Genomic DNA, 21,326 nt, shown 5'->3' with positions numbered 1-21,326 from the left:
GGATAATGTAACTGTGTTGAGTTGAATTAGCTTTAAAAGGCATTGGTAAAATTACGTTTTATTAATCATCAGTTGCTACAGATAGTGAAGATTCTATAAAGAAAATAATGAGGGTCCTGAATTAGAAGTGGCACAATAAGAAACTTTAAATTTAGTTGGAAACTTTTATTTTGTTGTTTTCAGGTCATATTGAAGCTTGAAATATCTAATCTGTAGTGCCTAAAGATGAAAGATTTTCTTCCCCTGAAGAAATTAGATACACAGTTACTATTGGAAGCATTTTATTCACTTCCAGTCTATCATTTGGAGTTTTTTTTCTTCTATATTATAAGAACTTAAATTCTGTATCTCATTCCATTGATGAAATCCTAATCCTGACTTAAATATTTTCAACAAACAGTTAGAAAAGAGGGTAGTGCAGTATTGTTATATCATGCAAAACACTAATTTGTTTTAATGAGAGATTTAGTTAAAGGAATGTAAACAGTGAATGTGCACAAAATATATCAATAGTCTCTGCATAGGACAACAAAAACTGATTTTTGGATATTCAGACTTAATTCCAATATGTCATTTAATGCAGGCATAATGACCTTTTAAAGTCAGTAGTTAATGTTTTAATAATAATATTAATTCTGTCTCTTTTCAAGTACAGTAATGTCAAGACTATAAGGCATGCTGGATTATAAGGCGCACTTCAGATGTCAGCAAATTTCCAAACTTTGTACATGATATAAGGCACACCAGACTATAAGGCACACTTTTTTTTTTTGCAGTGAGGAGCCACGCCGCACGCAACAAAGTAACGAATTAGTGATGGAATCGCGCGATTGCGGGGTTTACTGGCAGGTGCTCAATTTACAAACATCGTTCACAGATTGGCGTAGCCTTTAAATGGAGCCCCAGGCGCCCACCCTATGCTGTAGGCTCCGGCACTCCCACCCGACCCCGGTGCCAGCTGGCGCGGCTTGGCACTGCTGCGGTGCCGTTTCCCCTTGTGGCCCAGTGCTGCCACAGGACCGCCTCCCCCTCGCAACTCAGAGCTGCCGTGGGGCTGCCCCTCCTCGCGCCTCAGCTCGTGGCTCGCACTTCTGGGTTGGAAAATTTCGCAACTTTGTCCATATATAAGGCGCACTGAATTATAAGGCACACTTCCAGGTTTCAATCAAAATTTTAGTGAAAAGGGTGCGCCTTATAGTCATGAAATTACTGTGCTTTATGTAGAATAGTATACTGCTGTGTAATTTATTACCTGTAGGATTCCCGCTAATATCCATTATCTTGAAAATATTATAAAATTTGCACAGTTGTATTTTCCAATGTCCTTTGTGTTTGGATTGTTAAAAATAACCCAAAAAACCCAAAGAAGAAAAATCAAAAATGAAAAGGTAAGGGATTTCATTTTTCCTCCTTACCACCACTTCAGGCAACTTGTCTTCTCAAGCAATATTACCACTGATTTAAATGTTGACATTTAAATTTCTGTTGGTTGAATCTTTCCTGCTCTTTACTGTTTTATAGTATGCTGACAAAATTATAGCATTTTTAACAATTAATCCATTTTCCAGGTAAAACTGGCATTCATCAGCCTTCTAATTCAGCAGAGTGTTTTAGAAGACACAGAAATGTCTGACATTTACTTTTGTGGTTTACAGACTGGTTATTTCTACACTTTTATATTCTAAAGTGCAGCCCTAATTTTTATTTCATTAATAACCTCTTATATTATAAATCTAATCTGTTTTGGGATTTGGGTTAAAAAACTGCTCCTGATCTCATCTTAGTGGATAAACCAACTACTTTACAGACTGTTTGCTAACAGAGGTAGCTGTTTTATTGATGAATGTAGAAAAAGCATATAGTCCAGTGCTTTGTTCCATTCCTCTAATTTATGACACTAGTAATAATAGATGATGAATGAGATATCCAGAACATTAATAAATTATCTGAAGATGTGTACTAAATCAAAGAGGAGGAGACTAAGAAATAATCTCATATAATGCCTGCAAGAAAAGTAAGCTAATTCCAGAGTCATTTATTCAGCAATATGCAAAAACCCTGAGAAATTTGTTGAAATTGAACTGCTATAGTTAGTATGAGATTAATATAACTCAGCATTTCAGATGTGCTATTACAGACATTTGGATCACCAGTTTCAGGTGGCAAGAGATGTAAAACTTACAGACTAAAATCACTCTTAAACATTTAAGTTAAAACATTGAGTTTAAGCATGTTTAAAATAAAACCCAGCAATTTTGCCCTACAGTGATGATACTTACATTCTCTTCCCTAAATTCATGCATCCACTAACAGGGTTGAAATTTGCAGCAGTTTTCTGCTGTGGTTTGCATTCAGTAACTTGATGATTCTGTGTAAAATAGTTACTTGTTCAAAGAGAAACTATGCAGCATTTCATTTTTCTTAGCAGTGGAGTTTCTGTGTTTTGTCCATTTGGATGCCACAAGGCATCCTTCTTCTGGTGACACTGGGAGTCTCAAAAGGAACCTTCATGTCCGAAGAGGCATTTGGCCACTTGTGCAGTATTCATGTGCCACTTCGTTATAGTCAGGCAGCGTCCAAGTAGTGGGCTGGCTTTAGATTTAATAACTATTTCTTAATGTTATCAAGTCCATTGAAATTCAGTCACCATGATAAAATAGGGAGGGCAAGTACTGGTGGAAATGAAACATACGTTTTCTGTTTCACAAATTGACAGTTGGAGTTTTTATGAATGTGATTTTAATCACATCTAGATAACCTGTGTGTGGACATAGATAAATTTGTCATCAAAATGATCAAAATTTTCTTCTGTCGTCTCTCTGTTTTGTGGTATTTTTCCTTCCATGCCTTGCACCTTTGCTGGATTCATATGGCTGTGAAGAACTGATCCAGCTGATAGATAATGTATTTTATTTTGTTGAAGTTGTAGAGTGAGTTGCAAAGTAGTTAAATGTTTTTGGTATGAAGTTAACAAAACATTCTAAAGACTATACTTTCTACATTGGGGACAATGGAAGACCCTTACCTTATCCCTGATGATTTTTTATTATATCTGCTCAAATGTGATCACCAGTGGATACAGGTAACTAAACTTAACTACCTAGTTGTATTCAGTGTACCCATTAATTCTATGTGAAATAGTGCCAGAGGACACATAACTGTCCAACAGGGGCAGTATAGTAAGTGGTTTTCTTTGTTTCGTGGATTCAGCTTCATATTTGTGACTAAGATTATGCATAAACTGTTGGATACTAAGCCACTAATACTGAAGTTCCAGATTTTTTTTTCACTCAGCTGTCCCTATCACAATCCCCTTAATAGTCTCAGTGATCCAAAGTGTCTGGATGGTGGCTTGCTATCCCTGAACTCATGTTTGTCTTAGAACTGAACATTTTTTAGGTACGCTATTTTCTAATTTTCCAGAATGTGTTTTATTGGTCTTCTTTCTACACATAGCCTTAGTTTAACCTTTAACTGTGGAATTTATTGTAGTTGCAATTCTTCATGTAAAAGTTGTCATCAGAAAGTATCACCAATTGCTTTCTACTCTTTGTTTCCTCTCAGTATTTAGTAAATACAATGAATGTTGTTAATCATCTGCTACTTCTAATCATCAATCTTCAAGATGAGCAATTAACATCCTGTTTAAAACTAGTGAGTAGTAAACAATATTTTCTTTTGTTTCTACTTTAATCTAGGTTCAGGCATCTTGTGAAAATGTTTCTATAAATTGTAACTTGAATGAATTATAGAATGAAAGAATATCCTGAGTGGGAAGGGACCCACAGGGATTGTCAGGTCCAACTCCCAACCCTGCACAGTACAGCCCTAAGAGTCACACCATGTACTGGGAGTGCTGTCCAAAAGCTTCTTAAACTCTCTCAGGCTTAATGCTGTGACCACTTCCCTGGGGAGCTATTCCAGTGCCCAGCTACTCTCTGGGTGAAGAACCTAAACCTCCCCTGACACAACTCCAGGCCATTCCCTCGTGTCCTATCACTGGTCACCACAGAGAAGAGATGAGTGCCTGCCCCTCCTTTTCCTCTCACAAGGAAGTTGTAACTGCAGGTCTCCCCTCAGTCTCCTCCAGGCTGAACAAACCAAATGACCTCAGCTGCTCTTTGTATGTCTTCCCTTCGAGACCCTGCATCCTCCTTATGGCCCTCTGCACTCTCTGATAGCTTTAAATCTTTCTTCCGTTGTGGTGCCCAAAACTGCACACAGTATTGAAGATGAGGCTACCCCAGTGCTGAGCACAGCAGGACAATCCCCTCCCTTGCCCAGCTGGTGATGCTGTGCCTGATGCCTCCAGGACACAGTTGATCCTCCTGGCTGCCAGGGCACTGCTGAGTCAGATTCAGTTCACCACTGATGGGGGCCCCCAGTCATTTTCCACAGGGCTGCTGTCCCCTCTCATTCCCCAGTCTGTCCCTACATCAAGAGTTGCCCTCTCCTAGCTGCAGAATGCAGCATTTGCCCTTGTAAATTGTCATACAGCTGATGATTGCTGAGCCCTTTAATTTACTAAGATGGTTCTGAAAGGCCTCTCTGCCATGGAAGGAGTCAGCAGCTCCTCCCAATTTAGTTTGTCAGCAAACTTAGCATACCTTTGAGTCCTGCATCCAAATAGTTTGTGAAGACACTGAAGAGCTCTGGTGTAAAATGGAGCCCTGCAGAACTCCACTGGTGACCACTCAGCAGTTTGGTGTAACCCCATTTACTATGATGTAAATTAATGTACTGTATTTATGAGGAGGTTAGGACTTCTTTGGCTGAGTGAGCCCATCCATAATGCAGTTGTTTAATTTTATTTGTTTTTCTTCATAGCTGACATTACCAGGTTTGTAACTTTTAACAGTCAAGTTCAAAGAGAGGTAGGGATAGAAAACGTTTTTAGAAACTAGAAATTATGTCTATTTTCTAAGTTTATTAGAGATCTACATGTAAAATACATATGTAGATTTTGCCAGCATATTTGTCATATAATTTTCCACTATTTTCTTCTTGCTGTTTATATTGGATTTCCACCTATAAGTACAGGATCTTTACTTCACCTTTCTATTTATCTTAAGGTCTGCTTTGGCTACAAAAGTCTAAACCTTACACTCAGCCTTCATAGCACTGAATTGTAGAAAAGAAACCAGGGTCTTTCTGCACTAATCTGTGGCATTCAAGCAGGGTTAGTGTTTATGGTAGAATGTATTTCACCTTTCTGCAGACCTGCAGACTGTCTCGTTATGTTTAGAATTAAATCAAGATCTGTTGAAGACCAAGTAGTTACTTCGCAGTAAGAGAAAAATTGAAGAGAATTTATTTGCCTTATTGGTATTTGTCATGTTACCAGACCTTAGTTTAAGGAAAACAGCTATTAAGTAAGCAGCAGAATCTCATCATATATTTACTAACTTTCACATTAAGTTCAGTGTGAAATCAAGACATTTTAAAAATCAGAGAAACCAATTAAATAGTGTTTTATGGGTTAAGGTGCTTATTCATGGTTGTGCAATGTGACTTAGAGTTTCTTCTGTCCCTGGTCCATTACAAGAACTTGAATAAGCATTTTATATCTACATGAGTGTGCTCGTGTCTCTTTTTGTTGTGGAGAATGTCTCAGAATCTCATAGTAGATAAATCTCGCTTGAAATTAATTGGAGCTACCAGACAAAAGGAGAATAGTAGCAGAACTTGAAGTGTACAAAGCTCACCTGAATAAAAACTGACCTCATTCAGTTATTTATAGAAAACAGAAAGATTCTACATTTTTCAGAAATTGAAATATCTATACTGGTATTAAAATATGCTGAGAAAGGGATCCAACAGCTCTTGCTTTACAAAATTGATGCACCATGATCAGTTAGTACAAGAGCAATTAAGGCCTAAACTGGGAGAGTCCTTCTATAGAACAAGACATGATCTCATCTCTTTCAGAGTAAGATGCACTATCCACTCTTTTATATGAATAGACTTAAAAAAACAACAACCATTAATTGTGGAAGGTAATGATTGCACATTGTATAATCTTAGAAGATAGTCAGTTCTTCACTTGAAAATATGTGCAATTTGTAATTTCTTATTTTATGCTTCCAGAAATAGGGCATCCAAAATAAAAATTTAATTGCAAAGAATAAATTTTCAGCCATGTTAAAAAAAAAACCCAAACAGTTCAGTTAATATATTTAGAGATGACAACAGAGGAACCCTTTGGCCTTAAGCATATTATTGAAAAATAAATATCTTAAATGTAGTGTTGTACTCTGTCATCTGGGAGCTTATTAAAGTCCAAGAGTGCATGACTAAGGTTCTTTGAAAAAAAGAAATGAACTTTTTAGTGGTAAAATGTGTATATTAAATAATTGCAAACTGCTTGTTTGCCCAGTCCGCTTAAGTAAAAATTATCTTTCATCAATTCTAATAAATTGACAGTGCATTGTTTAAATAAATTTTAAACGCAATAGGAGAGAGTCTGTAATTATAAAATTAAATTTTACTACCAAAATTACGATTCCTTATTTTGGAATACTTCCAGGTTAACATATTATTGAGAAATTCCCATTGAATGCTACAAATCAATATAATGAAGGGTTAATTGTGAAAACTGATATAACTTTTATTTTCTTATAAATCAAGAAGTTGGTAAAATGTACACTTACTGTTGATCATTAGAATACAAAACTATCTGTTAAAATCAATTAACATGCATATCTGATGACTGATTGTATAAATATGAAAGTTAAATAATTGTAATCGTTAACCATGGCTTCAGGTCATATGAGTTGTCAGCTCAAAAAAACTAGAGGAGAAAGAGGTTGATTTGCATATATTTAATGTGGCATGCGGTACATGTGGGAATTTGAGATAAACCTTTGCTGGTAATCTACTTGTTTTTATCTAAAAATCTACTAGGAAATGTGGGTCGTAACAGTCAAATGAACTATGTCTTATATTGATAGGAGTTGATTCAGTAGTTTGGGATTTAACATTTTGCTCTGTTTCCATATTTTAGAATTGATTTTTACCTTAGAGGCAATTGGAAGAAGCTGGTTAAAAAGTTATTCAGAAATACTCGAAAGTTTTTACCAAGGACATACTAAAAATTATTCTGTAACTGTGTAGGACTGAGTTACTTTACAAGTTTTTAGTTAGTTTTATCAATATGTCTAAAAACTATATTTTTACTTTTTATGATTAAAAAAAATCAGATACATATAAAGTTTTTATGAGGTACTGTACTGTGTCACAAAAGTATCTTTCTGTGTTAAGTGGACCAAACAAATAGTCTTTCCTAAATATAATAAACAATTGCAGATCTATTTTCTTTTATTTTTTTTTAATAATGCAAAATATTTTGTGTAACTTTATAACAATTCCAGGAATCTTTGTAAAGTGGGTCAGAATGTAGTGGTTACATTAACTTACATTAACTATCATCTGGTTAAGCAGCTCTGTCCAGCCTTTCTCCTTCTCCCTATGTTTACTCCTGAGTATTAAAAAAATCCTAAATTTTGATATTACATGACAATCTCTTTCTAAAATTTCCCTGTTTCCTATATTCATGTGTTCTCAAAAAAAAAAAAGGAGACAGCAGTATGTGGTTTCTTTTAGTCTGATTTGTGCCTCCAAACTAAGAAACTTTCTGATAACGGTAATATCAAAAGGTGGAGAATGAAATAACTTTGTTACTCAGTCCTTTTACTGTGAGCCTGTTTCATAATTTTGCCATTGTAAATATTTGAAATTTATTCTTAGGTGTGGGGTACGATCCAGTTCCTTGAATTAACACCCAAATTAACTTGAGTGACAGCAAGGGAGCCTCCCTGTTGGGAGGCCCAGATTGGGCCAAGTAGAGAATGCACGTGATTACCTGATTTTTGCTGTCCTTCTCTGTGAAGTATACCTGAGCATCAGTGCCTTCTGCTTTAGTCTTCTGTTGACAAATCTTCCTCATGAGCTGCATGATGTAAGGCACCTATATGATGTTTGAGGGCTAGGGGGGAGCGGGGGAAGGACCAGCTGGCAGAAGAGAGGAAGGGAATCAAATTCACTTTCTGTCTTTTTCTCTTGTGTAGGGTGGAATTTGCATGTGATTGCAAGTGGGTGAAAGGTGGTAGTACCCCAGGTTATTGGCTGGTTTCTGTCCCTCTTTTAATGATTTACATGTCTTATTTGAGCAGGTAATTATGACCCTCCAGCTTATAGGCAGAAGTAGTTGTGTGAGGAGGTGAGTTCTGTAACCACAGGTTAGAAGCCCAAATTAAACATGGAAGTAATTTAAAAATATGTAAAAAGGAAGAAAAAATTTGGGTTTAAGACATCAGTAACTATAATTACAGTTTTAGCTCTAGTGTAACTCATTGGTGAAAAATCACTGCTACCAGAGGCTCCAAAGCTGCAGATGAATGCTCTATGACTAAATGATTCTTCCTATAGAAGGTCTGATTCCAGAACCTCCAGAGCCATTGTATGTCCCGGTAATCCTCAAAATCTTTTAATGTGTGAAAGTGTAGGCTGCTTTTACAAGGACCCATTGCTTTTTAAAAAAAGCATTTGGGATATATATGATTTGTTTTGGGGCTGGATGGGATTCAGAGATGTGGTTTGGGTAAGAGTTGTCATTTTCAAAGAGAAATCTGTACACTAAATGAGAATACATTGATAAAAAAACCCAGTCTCATTTGTCCCACTTCAGACACACGTACTGTGAGAAGAAAGTACTTCAGGTTCCTTAAAATATAGAAGTTTTTGTACTATTGTGTCTTGGGGCTTGCAGTGTTATTAGCTGAAAGGGAAGGTATGCTTTTTCATGATGACTATATTTAGCCAGGAGGAATAGTCCTTTTTAAAGCAAATTGAAATGAGTGTATGAGAGCGTGAAATTATCAGCAGCGCTGGTGCACATTTACATTAGTTGTACACACTCTTTTGAATGACCACACAACAGAACAAGTACTTCATTTCCACTGTGTTGATTTTTCTTGACAAAACATGGCAGTCTATCCAAAGGAGGGTGTTTAGCCAAGATAAATATAAAATTTATGATTAAGCAAAGTGTTTTCTTATTATAATCCCTAAAGAGAATTTGAGACTTGTTAAATATAACGTGCCCAGGTAGTTTTGAGAGTAAATTATCTTTCATGCTTTTAAATGCTGAAATACAGCAGCACCATCAGCAATTTGAGATATTACTTGCAGAAACAGCACTGTACACTGACTTCCTTTGAAACAAGTAGCAAAAACCTGTGCATGTATACAATATATAACTTCAGGTTTGATGTATTCCTTCATTTTACAGCCCAGTACAGAGATAAAGATTCCATGTCAGTAGCATGGTTTGTAAAACTGTCTGTCTGTTTCCCGTATGTAGTATATGTTATGGAAGAAAGCAAATACAGTAATTTCATGAATACAAGCTGCACCATTTTGACTAAAATTTTGCTCCCACACCGGAAATGCGGCTTACACTGAGGGACGGCTAATATGTGAATAATTTTCTGACATTTCCAACCCCGGAAGTGCAAACCGAGGTGCTGAATCGAGCAACCTGCCAGTAAAACCCGGCTTTACCCAATTGTTACACATTGGTTACTCTGTTGCGTGGCGGGTGGAGCCAGGCTTCGTGCAGGCAGCGCGGGGCGGGGGGGGGAAGGCGGGGGACTCCCTTCTTCAGGCAGTGCAGCCCAGGGGAGAGACGGGGGGCTCCCTCCTGCTGGCCCCGCAGCTCGGGGGGAGGCAGGGGGCTCCTTCCCCTCCTACCACCGCCGTGGGTGCCAGCGGGCTCCATCCCCGCCTCCCACCACTGCTGTGGGTGCCGGTGGGCTCTGTGCCCCCCCTGCCACCGCGGCGCAGCACCGGGCCAGGGCGAGCGAGCCCAGCGGCAGCGGCGGCCGGCCCCGAGCGGCCCCGCCGAGCGGCAGCGCCAAGCTGGCCACCTGGCCCTGTCGGCAACCCCAAGCCCTCACAGCCCAAGCCGAACCAATAAACCCCACCATCCCATGATTCTGTTGCTATTTGGCGACTGTTGCATGCAAATGACAGAGCGGCTTATAATTGGTTGTGGCTTGTGTATGGATAAAGAACAAAATGTTTGCCAACACCCAGAGATGCAGCTTATAGTCAGTGCGGCTTGTAATCGTGAAATTACTGTAATCTTTTTGACAGAATGGATAAAAGTTGATAACATGATTACACTTGTGGCCCATTTCTTCAATAGCTATATTTACAGAGTACCACTTTGAAGAAAGCTATGGTGACTGTCAGTATTATTCATTAAAATAAATGGAGACTGAAAATTGATTGAGGAGAAGAGTAGATTTTGACCTTTGTAGTACCAATGCTGGCTTAGAGTGCAGTATTCTAATTAAATTGAATGTACTTAGATAGTGGATATTAAATGATCTCACTATATTCTTTCAAGGACTATGAACTTCCAAAATCAAGGATAACATTAGATGTCAGCCAAGTATTTTGTCCTTCTCGTGGTTTGTCTTTACATCTGAATTAGTGCCAGTTTGCACAGATTGTGTGTCAGCTTAAATACAAGAAACAGGCCTCAGTCTGCTTGAACTCATTCCACCAAAGACTTCTAAAAACTTTCCGTAGTCTGCAAACTGTAATGGTTGTTTCACATTAAGTTGCTTTGTAGAATTATAAAACAGCTTTTCTTGTGCTTTCAAATAAAATGTTGTCATCTGCTAATGAATGAGATACCATCTGTAATAATTAAGGTTATTCTACTTGTTTTTCCCCTGCAGCAAAACTTCTGAAGGTTTGCAGAAGACAATAAGAGAACGACCAAGAAGGCTACTGCAGTCTTGTAAGTACTGCACCCAGGAAAAAAAAAGGAAATATGTGAATTAAGAATGTTGTAAGGAGATTTTCATGTTTTGGGGGAAAAATGAGCTACATAAAGGGATTACATGTAAAATACTGAGCAGGATGTATTGTAGCAATCATGTTAATAATTTACGAGGGAAAAACTGCACTCTTGTAAAATCTAAAATTGTATCCTTGTGCAGTGTAATCAGGAATTCACCAATAGCAATGAAAAATATTTCTCTATCCACCAAAGATTGATCTAGTTTATATACATTTGTTTATTTAAAACTATCAGAATTTAGAAAATCATTGTAGTTTTGTAGGTTTGTCATTTATTTTAGTGACTTATTGTTTAGGTTATTTTGCAGAATTATTTATTTGCTGATTTATTTATGTATTTCATTATTTATTTATTTGATTATTTAGTAAATTATTTATCTGATGAATTATTAATACATCTTCATGACATGCTTTAAATTATTTATAACTTAATTTTGAGTTTATTGCTTTTCAACGCTGCATTGTTACTGACTAGTTTTGATTTTTTTTTTCTTGGTTCTTGAAAATTAAAGTACTAGCTCTAAGGCAAAAGTATATTCTTTGCAGAATCCATAGATGGTTTTCAATGAAGTAATTTACCATGTAGATACTAATTTTGTTTAGTTTTATATTGGTTAAGACCGCTTTTCTACTTACTGAACTTTTGCTCCTATGATTTCATAGGTATGTCGAGATCAAGTGAGTGACCTTTAAGGGGCAAAGATAAATGTTTACTTTAAACAGTGTAGAAACAGAGTACTTTTATTTCCCCTTAATAAGTACTCTTTAATTATTCTTGCAGTTAACATATATTTTTGTCCCAATAAAATGGATGTTTTTAAAATGAGGCTTTTGATATTTGAACTAATACATTTAACTTTTAATAAGGAAATAAAATATTCACATTAGTAACCCATATGGAGAGTTCTTTTTCCATGGCAAGGTTTTAAATACATGGGGAGGAATGGTGGTATCTTTAGACATGCAGAAAGAGATACATACTGAAGGAAGGAAGGTGGGTAGTAAGGGTATTTTTTTCTCCCTGTGTTTTTTGCATGCACAGGAATTTATAAACTCTTCAAATTTAACATGCCTGTTTTGTTGTATGGAAACTACTTTCAGGTTCTGTGATCACAAAGAATAATTTCTAGTGCACAACATAGTGTGAAGCTTGGTTTTGTCTTCCTTTCCTCTGCCAATCAAAAAGATCTGAAATACCTTTACTCTGCAGAGACTTGAGTGAATATATAAAGGCATTGTAAGGGACCAATTTCAGGCTTTAGGTATGAGCATCAGCTCAACAGAGTTCAAAATTGGTGCCTGGGTTCAGAATTTGACTTGGAGTCAGTTCTGACTGAGGGGCTCTTCAGGACTAGTGAGCCACCTTGTTCCTGAAGTTGGCTGTTTGGCCTCGGTTCCCAGTGAGTACCTTGGGCAGTCTGAAATCACCTTGCAGGACTGACAGCCCTGTTTCAGAGCTGTAATGAATAGGGCAAAGCAGCAGTTCCTCTGCAGAAGTGCCATGTGCATAATGTGCCCTTTATTCTATGTTTAGTGCTTGAAATGAATTACTATATACTTTAAAGTTTTAACACAGCATGGAAAGGCTGCATTGTACATTTCAAGTTTCAGTGCTGTTGAAATACAGTAGAAATGGCCTCTGTAGACAGGTTTCACTATAGAACTTAAATTATGCATGTGTATATCCAAATTCCTTATTTTGAAATATTGAATGTATGAATATTTAATTTGTATCTTGCTTTAGTATCTTCATATGCTTGCCTTAAAGGAAGCTGTTTCCTTTGATTTATATACATGGATAAAAATGTGTGTACAGTATGTATCAATAGTTTTTTCTCTCTGTGGTGTTAGATGAACAGCTTTAGATAATGATAACTACTGATTTTTATTCTGCAGCTTGCTACCATTGTATAAAACGTAAATTTGTTGTATTTGTTCTATTAATCTTACTTGAATTTCAAATTCATTTGCTTTCCAGAAATATTTTCTTAATTATATGCGTTAAGAAAAGTCAAGTATGTTGCAGATCTTAATGATGCAGTATTTTTGGTCTGTGCACAGTAACAAAGCTCTGAATATTATTATTTGGGGCAGAGTTCCAATCTGGAATTTACATTTCTCCTTATTTGAATGTTTTCACTGAAGCTGAGAACTCCAAGGGAGTTCCTCAACATATCCTAGTTTATGCGATATGCTCTCTGAAATTTAGTACACTCTTATTTCCTTTTGTAAATGAGGTCTTATTGTTGAATAAGACCTATTATAAGCAGCTACAAAGGTAAGTGCTGTCAGTGCATTCTGCCACCAGTTTCTTGAAGTATGAAACACTCCCTGAAAGATGTGCTACTACTGTTATGGGATAATATAACCCAGCTTATGTGTTGGCACTGAGAGTAGCTACTTCATAATGATGACAAGTGAAAGTACAGCCAAAGGTCACATTAAACAAGAGATTTCTTTCACACCTCATCCATTTTCTGGATGTGGTATGTAAATAGCTTTGTTCCCTATACTTCAGTATTTTTAACAAGGAAGTTATCTTGAAGTAATTTTTTATGCCTTGTATATTACTTTGTTCATGTTTTAAAAGATAGACTATGGAATTCTAGCAGGCTAAATTGATGCTACAAAAATGTTTGAAATTAGCTTAAATTTTGGGTGCAGTTAGTCAACACAAGTAGTGTTTTATCTCACTACATTTTTTAGTTTGCAGATTTGCTTAAATACACAGCTTTAAGTTCTAGAAAAGGAACTATTGATGTGTGTTGTGGTTTAACCCAGCTGGCAACCAAGTACTTTGTAGCCCCTCACTCACTCTCCTCTCTGCCATGATGGGACGAGGAGTAGAATTGTAAAAAGGTAAAACCCATAAGATTTTGAAATAAAATTTCAAATGAAGTAAAATATAGTAGTAATAGTAATGAGAAGAGAGAAAAAAGAGAGAAGGAATAAAACCCAAGAAAAATTATTTTAAAAGATAAAATTGCTCACCACCTGCTGATTGACCCCCAACTTGTGTCTCTTCTTGAGCAGTGATTGGCCTCTTCTGGTCAACTTCCCCCAGTGTATTTACTGGACATCATGTTTTGTGGTATGGAATTTCCCTTTGGCCAGTTTGGATCAGTGGTTCTGGCTGTGCTCCTTCCAGCTTCTTGTAAACTTCCACACTGGCAGAGCATGAGACACTGAAAAGTCCTTTGGCTTTACCCTAAACACTAAAACATCAGTGTGTTATCAACATTATTCTCATCCTAAATCCAAAACACAGCTCTCTACCAGCCACTGTAGAAGGAAATGAACTCCATTGGAACCAAAACCAGGGCACTGTGCTAAGTGATAGTTATATCGATGTTGCATGTCCTTGGGTTTCTGCTTTTCTGTATATTTTGAAAAGAAAGATACATTTTCCTTTTCTGAATTAGGGTCTGTTCAGAAATAGGAAAAGAATTGACCTGGCTGTGTTGACAGTTTTTTAGCTCTGCTTTAATGAGATCCTACAAGTATTGTTAAAGGATAATTTCTGCTGAAATGGTGAACCAGGATGCTAAAATAAGGCAACATTTTAGAAAAATGATTAGGAAGTATTAGATAATGAACATGAAGCTGACTTGTTTCACAGAGAGTGTTGAACAGTTAGGAGATACTGGTTGGGAAGCCTAAATCTGGTGTATTATTGGTAGGTATATTTCTGTTCTAATCTAACTCCATAGAAATTGCAGAAGCCATATTAAGCTCTTCTTCAATTTGTTTCATACAGATAAAAGAATTTGCATCTCATGACTCACATATTTCCTGTTGTATCTTTAATACAGCCATTTTTAGTATTTTTCTTGCCTCTTTCCTCTATTGGTATGCTTAGAGAGTCTGTGTGTAGGAGCTTGTTATTTCACCCGTGAGGCAAGGAGGAGTTCAAATCAATAGCAGTATGTTGTTGACACTAAATGATGTTTCTTCTTGCCACAATAAGACTTGATTTTGTCATCCTAATGATGCTAGCTTGCTTCACAGAATAGGGATCAGCACTCTCTCAGATCAAACTTTACAAGTTTAAAAAGAAGGAAATACTAGAAAAATAATCCAGTATTTGTGACCAAACACATGCGTTGGCTTTGTAAAAAGAATATTCAAATTCTGTTTCATTTTGTAGGGTAGCTGCTTTGCAAGGCATTTTGGAAGTCTGTGTTAAGGGATCTAGGATTCATCAGAGCTGACAGTGATGAAAGTCTGATATTTTAAAAAGAGATGTTCCAAACATTATTTAAAATACAAGTTCACATGAAATATGGATTTTAGTAAAACCTTGGCTAAAAACACCTAACAAAATGAGAAGCCTCAAGCTAGTAGAAATTCTGTGTGTTTCACAGAAAAATCTTTGCAGCACTGCTTAGAAAGATAATGTCTGCAAGAGGGAGTAGGTACAACCGGCAAGACGTTACCAGACCTGGTCCATGATTGCACTCTACAGCATGGTCCAAAAGGAATAAGCATTTGTTCCTGACTTGAACTAAGGATTGCACAGGGAGGCTGCAGCTGTAGGAAGATGTGATTTTGAGAGAAGTGGTGTAACCATAGTAAGCAATAGTAAGATGGTAGGAATTTCCAGGCTTAATGTTGGCAGCAGCAGTGGGTTATTAAGAGCACAGGGTCTTTTGTGTTGGGCATCTGAAAGCAATTACAGATGTGAATAATTTGATCATATTATCAAGATATCTACCTACTTACAACAATATTTGTGCATTTATTAGTATAGTTTTCACTGTATGAAAAATGTTACCTTTTTGTCTGAAAGAAGTTTAAAGGTATGTCTGCATGATTAAATATTCACATTGTAAATTGTGAATTGTTCTGTTTGCAGTTATCATTGTTTTGGTTTTTTTATGCAAAATATGGCTTCTCAGATGTTCATAGTGTAAACTGCAATCTAATATTTTTTCGTTTTACAGTATCTCCCCTTCTCACTTCTTCTATAGAATATTCATAAAGTCACCTGACATAAACTGTCCAGGTATTGTGATGTATTTCCTGAAGAGGAAATGCCTCCTATTTTGCAGGCAGTGAAATAAATCCACATGAGAACTACAGTCACTAGTTATATTTCAGTAATGGCAATGAATATTATATAAACTTCAAGTAATATTTGGTGGGGTTTTTTTTTAAATTTATGTTAACTGTGGGGAATGGGTAGCACCTAAAAGGTGACTAGCATCTTAAGAAATATCGCTTGTTAAGTTTAGCAGCCTCAAATCCCAAATGTTTTTGCTGATTCTGTTTCTTATTGAAATATGTTTTAATGAATTTGGTGATCTCTAGATAAGGAGTACTTTGCAAGTTTGCCAATGCTGACAAGACACGTCTACTTTGGATTCAACTTACTAGCAGTGTGGTGGTAGTCAGAATATCTCAGTCTTCTTCATTCTGTCTCCAGTGCTGAGAGAAGCTAAAAATCAGATTTTCTAGTGTAACTTCCCCTTATTTGAGTGAAGTTAGCAGGCTTGTAGAATACGACCAGCATACCTTGTCCTGCCATATGTAGGTATATTATCTTTACCATATGCATTAAGATGCCTACCAGAAAGAGCTTCTAACATCTTACTAGCGGTACAGTGAAGAGTCAAGAAGTTCAGTGAAGAAGGCTATGCCTAGTGTGGTGACTTTATTGAAATAGGTTTTTCCTTTCAGCTGAAATTCTGATCTTGTAAACATTTAAGTGTAACTTATGACAAGCTGATATAGCACTGAAGATGATGAATATATTCTCTACAGCATTATATTTTGTAAACATTCATTTTAGGCTATTTCTTTATCCGTGCTAGCATTTGACATCTGGTTATAGCTGGCTTTAACATTCCTTACTCTGAGGATAAGCAAACTTACAGTAGTTACAAAACCAGCAAAAATATTAAGTGTGAAGAGCTTTGTTATTCTCCCTGACTACTGTTTATATTGATTCTCATGTTTCTGTGTGTCAGTGTATGTGTGTAGTTAGTGCCATGTTTCAGTTGACCAGAATTTTAAAAGATCTAAGGCATCTGGAGCAGTCCCATTTTAGACATATTTATCTGACCTCCAACATTTCACACAAAAGGTTTTAGATTAGTACTACAGAACTTGAATTTTGTATAGTAAGCTTCAGCATGAAATTAATATGATTTAAACTTTTCTATTTACTTTTTTATTTTTTCTGTTTCTGTACAGTTCATTTTCTATACAGTTGGTGTTTTATTTCTCTGTTAGGTGTATCTAAGATACCTTTTTTTATAGTTGGCTCAAAAGATAATTTTCTTAACATTTTCATTCACAATTTCTGAAGAGTTTTATTTTCCTTGCTGTGTCTACTAATAAATGCCTGTATTAATTGGGAGTGAATAACTTGGAATTAAGAAGTTAATTTAGGTAACAACCTCAAAAAAATTAAATCTTTTTTTTTCTCACCTAAAATAGTGCTATTCTTAAGATTCTTTCTTAGAGAGCCTTTATTGTATGCATGTGCTTGCTATACATTCTTGGAACAATTAGTAAAACTACAGGCACATCTGAAGGCATATTCTGCATTTTTAGTGAAACGTATTTTGAATAACTAGCTGATCTATTGAGTAGAGCTGTCCATTGATTCTAAAGATACTTTTTTCTGTGCTCAGACAAATCAAGATGGTAATCATTTATAATTTCTTGCCTTCATGAAAAGGAGTGATGAATAATATGATTGGAAGGAATGCATGAGTCATGAAATGGGGAGCTGGGCAATCATGGAAAAATTTACTTTAAAAATTCTCTTTTGCTTAACAGTATCTGTAATGTGAGTTCAGTTTTCTGTAACATAATCCAGAAATTACAATGGTAGAGGTTTTAATAATAGCCTTGAATGGATTTACAACTCCCCTAAGTTTAATTGAACATTGCTTGGTGGGTTAAAAAAGGGAATTTTTAAACTCTCAACTAAAAGTGATTGGGGACACATTGATCAGAGGACACTCCCTCTTCTGACCCCTGTTTGAATGTGAAAATAAAATGTCTTAGAATATACTGCAGTTAATATGGAGTCTATAGATGGTCTTGAAAGTATCTGCACTATGAAACAGCTTTTAAGAGAGCTGTTAAAATGTTGATAACTTGGTAGAGCACTTCAAAAACTCTTACTTATTTCAGAGGAAGATCTTTGTAGACAGTCCACATTTGAACTCTTTTGTTGGATGTACACAGAGGAGAAGTATTGTTACTAAATAAATGGTTCAATTTGTCATAGCTCCTGCCAAAGGAAAAAAAATCCATCTTGTTTTCAGTTTTTCTCCTATACTAAAATCATCAAGGAGATATTGAATAATTGCACAGTAGAATCAAGCACCAACTCTGAGTCCTGGGCAAGACTCGCACAACCAGCTGTTGTTCTCCCTGCAGTGACCTGGGCCAGGCAGCCTAGCATCTGCCTCTGTTTTCTTTTCAGTGACCCAAGCCAGATTTCTTCAAAGTCTATTGCTGATATTTTCCCTACAGTCATTCATGCTAATTCCTTTTACAGGCTACAGCTGTTTTTGAAAGATCTTTTCTCTTTTCCTCTTCTGTCTTCTTTCTATCAATTTGAAGCAGTGATCTTTTTAAATTGCTGGATAATCTTGACCATAGGACTGTTCAGGTTGTCCTGCTTTAAGGTATATGTCAGCACTGTAGAAAAAGGGTAAATTAGATTTGCTTTCCAAAGGAAAGCTCAGTCTGACCAGTGGTCCTTATGAACAAAGAATCCTGATCTTAAACTGAGCTCATTAGAGTAATTTGAGAGAATCAAGGTGAGTGTGCTGGTGGTGGCTTAGGACGGAGCAGAGCTCAGAAAAATTCAGAAGCAAAAAGGTAGATATTTTGCTCTGTGAACCAACAATATGAAAAGATTGTGTGGCAAAATGCTCTAAATGAAAAGAAAGGGCTATTAATGATATAAAACTGTTAATTATGGGATTAAGCTGACCTCAGAAAGGCAATATTGCTAAATAGCTAAATGCAAACCAATAGTGTAAGTTTGCAGTTTTGGAGGAGATGCGGATCAGCTTTCACAGTTGTTGCTAATGGAAATTATGGAAAACCATTTAGAAAGATTAACTTTTTTAAAAGTAAAAGAACCCAGAAGATTAGTGGTTTTCTTGTTTTGTTTTGTTTTTTTTCCTGTAAAACATTCAAATCTTAAAGTAAGCCTAAGATTCTTGGTTCCTTGCGCATTTGTCTTTTAGGAGAGATTGTGCACCTTGCTTTCAGTTTGCAATGTCAAAATTCCTTTGACAACTTCAGTTTATGTGGACAAGTGAATTAGAAAAATATTCTGGCTACTACTGAGTGACTAAATTTTGCTTTTAGCTGAAAATGGAAATGATACAGATAACAGGAGAATTCTGTGCTTTCTTGATCAGTATTAGGTGCTTTTTCAGCTACCTTTGTTCTGGGACAGCTAGGTTAGTTATTGTTTGAATAAATACTACTCTGCAGTCTAAACTGAAGCATAATAATGATGACTCTTTGCGAGGACCACTTCAGGTACTGAAGAAGGTAGCCTTGCTAAGCCCCTGTTCCTAGTCATGTGTTTTCATGCAACTTGTGCATCCAGGCGTTCTTTTACTATGTTAATTTTACTCTATGTTAATTTTCTGATCATACTACATTAGTGCTAGTTCAAGGAAGGAGTGAAAAAAAGGCAATTGAAGTGGGTAGGAGGCAGTAACGAACCAATACTCAGACCCAATGCTTAGGAATGGTGAGAACAGTACTGCTGCCAGATTCATGAAATGCAGTGGTATTTATCGCTTACTGTCTCTCAAATTTCTCTCCCTGTATTTTACAACAGCAGGAGTGCAAGTTGTAATGTGTTTGGCTACTTTTCACTCTAATTTACACATTTCTACTGTTGTTGATTTTCTTCAGAACGTACAACAATGTTTTAAAAACTCTTGGACGCCAGAAAAACTAATGCAGAAAAAAAGCCTTTATTATTGGAAAAAAATTAGTTGTTTGACTCAATAAGATAGGGCTTTTCTTAAGTAAGTTCTCTGTAATGATTGTTTCTTCAGTGTTCCAAAGTTGTCTTAAGGTAAAAATGTATGCATAATTTATAAGGCTTAGTTAACATCCTGTGTACAGGAATTTAAATTTTATCTTGCAGTTTTTCTCAAATGCACACCTCTATTAGTTCTTCCATCTTCTAAGTCTTTGGTTTCAACATTTACCTATATTTTTCCCTACAAAAGATTTCTTTCCAGTTCTTCTGCTATTCTGGTACAAACATAAATGTGCAAACCCTCTGTATTCAAAACTCATGTTCTTGTTAGATTCGAGATATGTGTCAATGCATGTGAATATATATTTTGATGTCAAAGAAATATTTTTGTGCAATTATTTCATTAAGATCGTGCTATCAGGTACAGTGTTTTGTTCAAGTTGCTTTCAGAACCTTAAAAAACAACTGCAAAATAATGTGTGTGACAGTATTTGAAAATGTGTATATATTTTTATTTAACACTATAGTGTTAAATAAATTGAGCAAAGCCATTTATGCTTTCCTATAAATTGAATTACAGATTTACATAGTATTGAAGGTCAGAAGACTCCATTAGAGATCATCTAGTGCGACCTCTCATCTCAGTACAGGGCCAGCTAGAGCAGGTTCTTAAAGAGATTGGTTGGGTTTTGAATATCTGCAAAGGTGGAGCTTTCACAACTGTTCTGGACAACCTGTTCCAACCTTTAATCATCCTATAAGTAAAAGAAGTTCTTTGTATTTTTAAATTAGTTTCTTTGTATTTGTATCCACTAACTTTTGTCTGTTGACTGCTTGCCACTTAAATGAATTAGGCTCAGTTTTCTGCGCTCCTTCCCATCAGAAATGTCTAGAAATAGATAAAAGCCCCTGAGAATTCTTCTCTATGGGCTGAACAGTCCCAGCTCTCTCAATATCTGCTTGTATTTCATATGCTTTAAACCCTTAATTGCCTTTCAGACTCTGTGCTGGGTGCACTGCAGTACATCCCTATCTTTCTCATACTGGGGAGCCCAAAACTATATTGAATACTCCAGAAGAATAACACCTTGTGTTGTCTAAAGAGGAAGAATCACCTCCCTTGACTTACTAGTAAAATGCTTCCTAATGATCTTAACCTCTTTTGCTGTGGGTACTCATTGTTGGCTCACATTCAGTATGGTGTCCATTAGAATGCTGAGGTTCTTTTCTGCAAAGCTCTGCAGATCTTAGCCCTCAGCCTGTAGTGTGGCACGTGGTGAGATTCTTTCTGCTGTTTGATGTGAAACTGGCCAGCTTGTAATTCCATGGATCTTCCTTTGTGCTGTTCTTCAATAAAAGAATAGAGTGGTGGGATTTGGTTTGCTGAGATCCTTGGGACCCTGCTGTGATGTCTATGCCCCTTCACATATTACTTCAGCCCAGTTTGTGTGTCCCTGCCTCCATCTCCTGTGTGCTTTGT

General features: G+C 36.4%; 1 protein-coding gene across 7 annotated transcripts in view; it reads left to right on the top strand.

Annotated features, from left to right (window-relative positions):
- Nucleotides 1-21,326, top strand: part of LOC116993544 (TBC1 domain family member 5-like) — a 325,432-nt gene that overhangs the window by 21,971 nt on the left and 282,135 nt on the right. For all 7 annotated transcript variants that reach the window (XM_033054285.2, XM_033054293.2, XM_033054308.2 and 4 more), the window contains exon 2: nucleotides 10,749-10,810. The gene's annotated coding sequence lies outside the window, so the exon portion shown is untranslated. The remainder of the gene's footprint in view (nucleotides 1-10,748; nucleotides 10,811-21,326) is intronic.

This window comes from Catharus ustulatus, chromosome 1 (assembly GCF_009819885.2).
Source record: "Catharus ustulatus isolate bCatUst1 chromosome 1, bCatUst1.pri.v2, whole genome shotgun sequence".
Taxonomy (NCBI): Eukaryota; Metazoa; Chordata; class Aves; order Passeriformes; family Turdidae; genus Catharus; species Catharus ustulatus.
The sequence above is the reverse complement of the archived record's forward strand: the minus strand, read 5'-3'. Positions and strand labels throughout refer to the sequence as shown.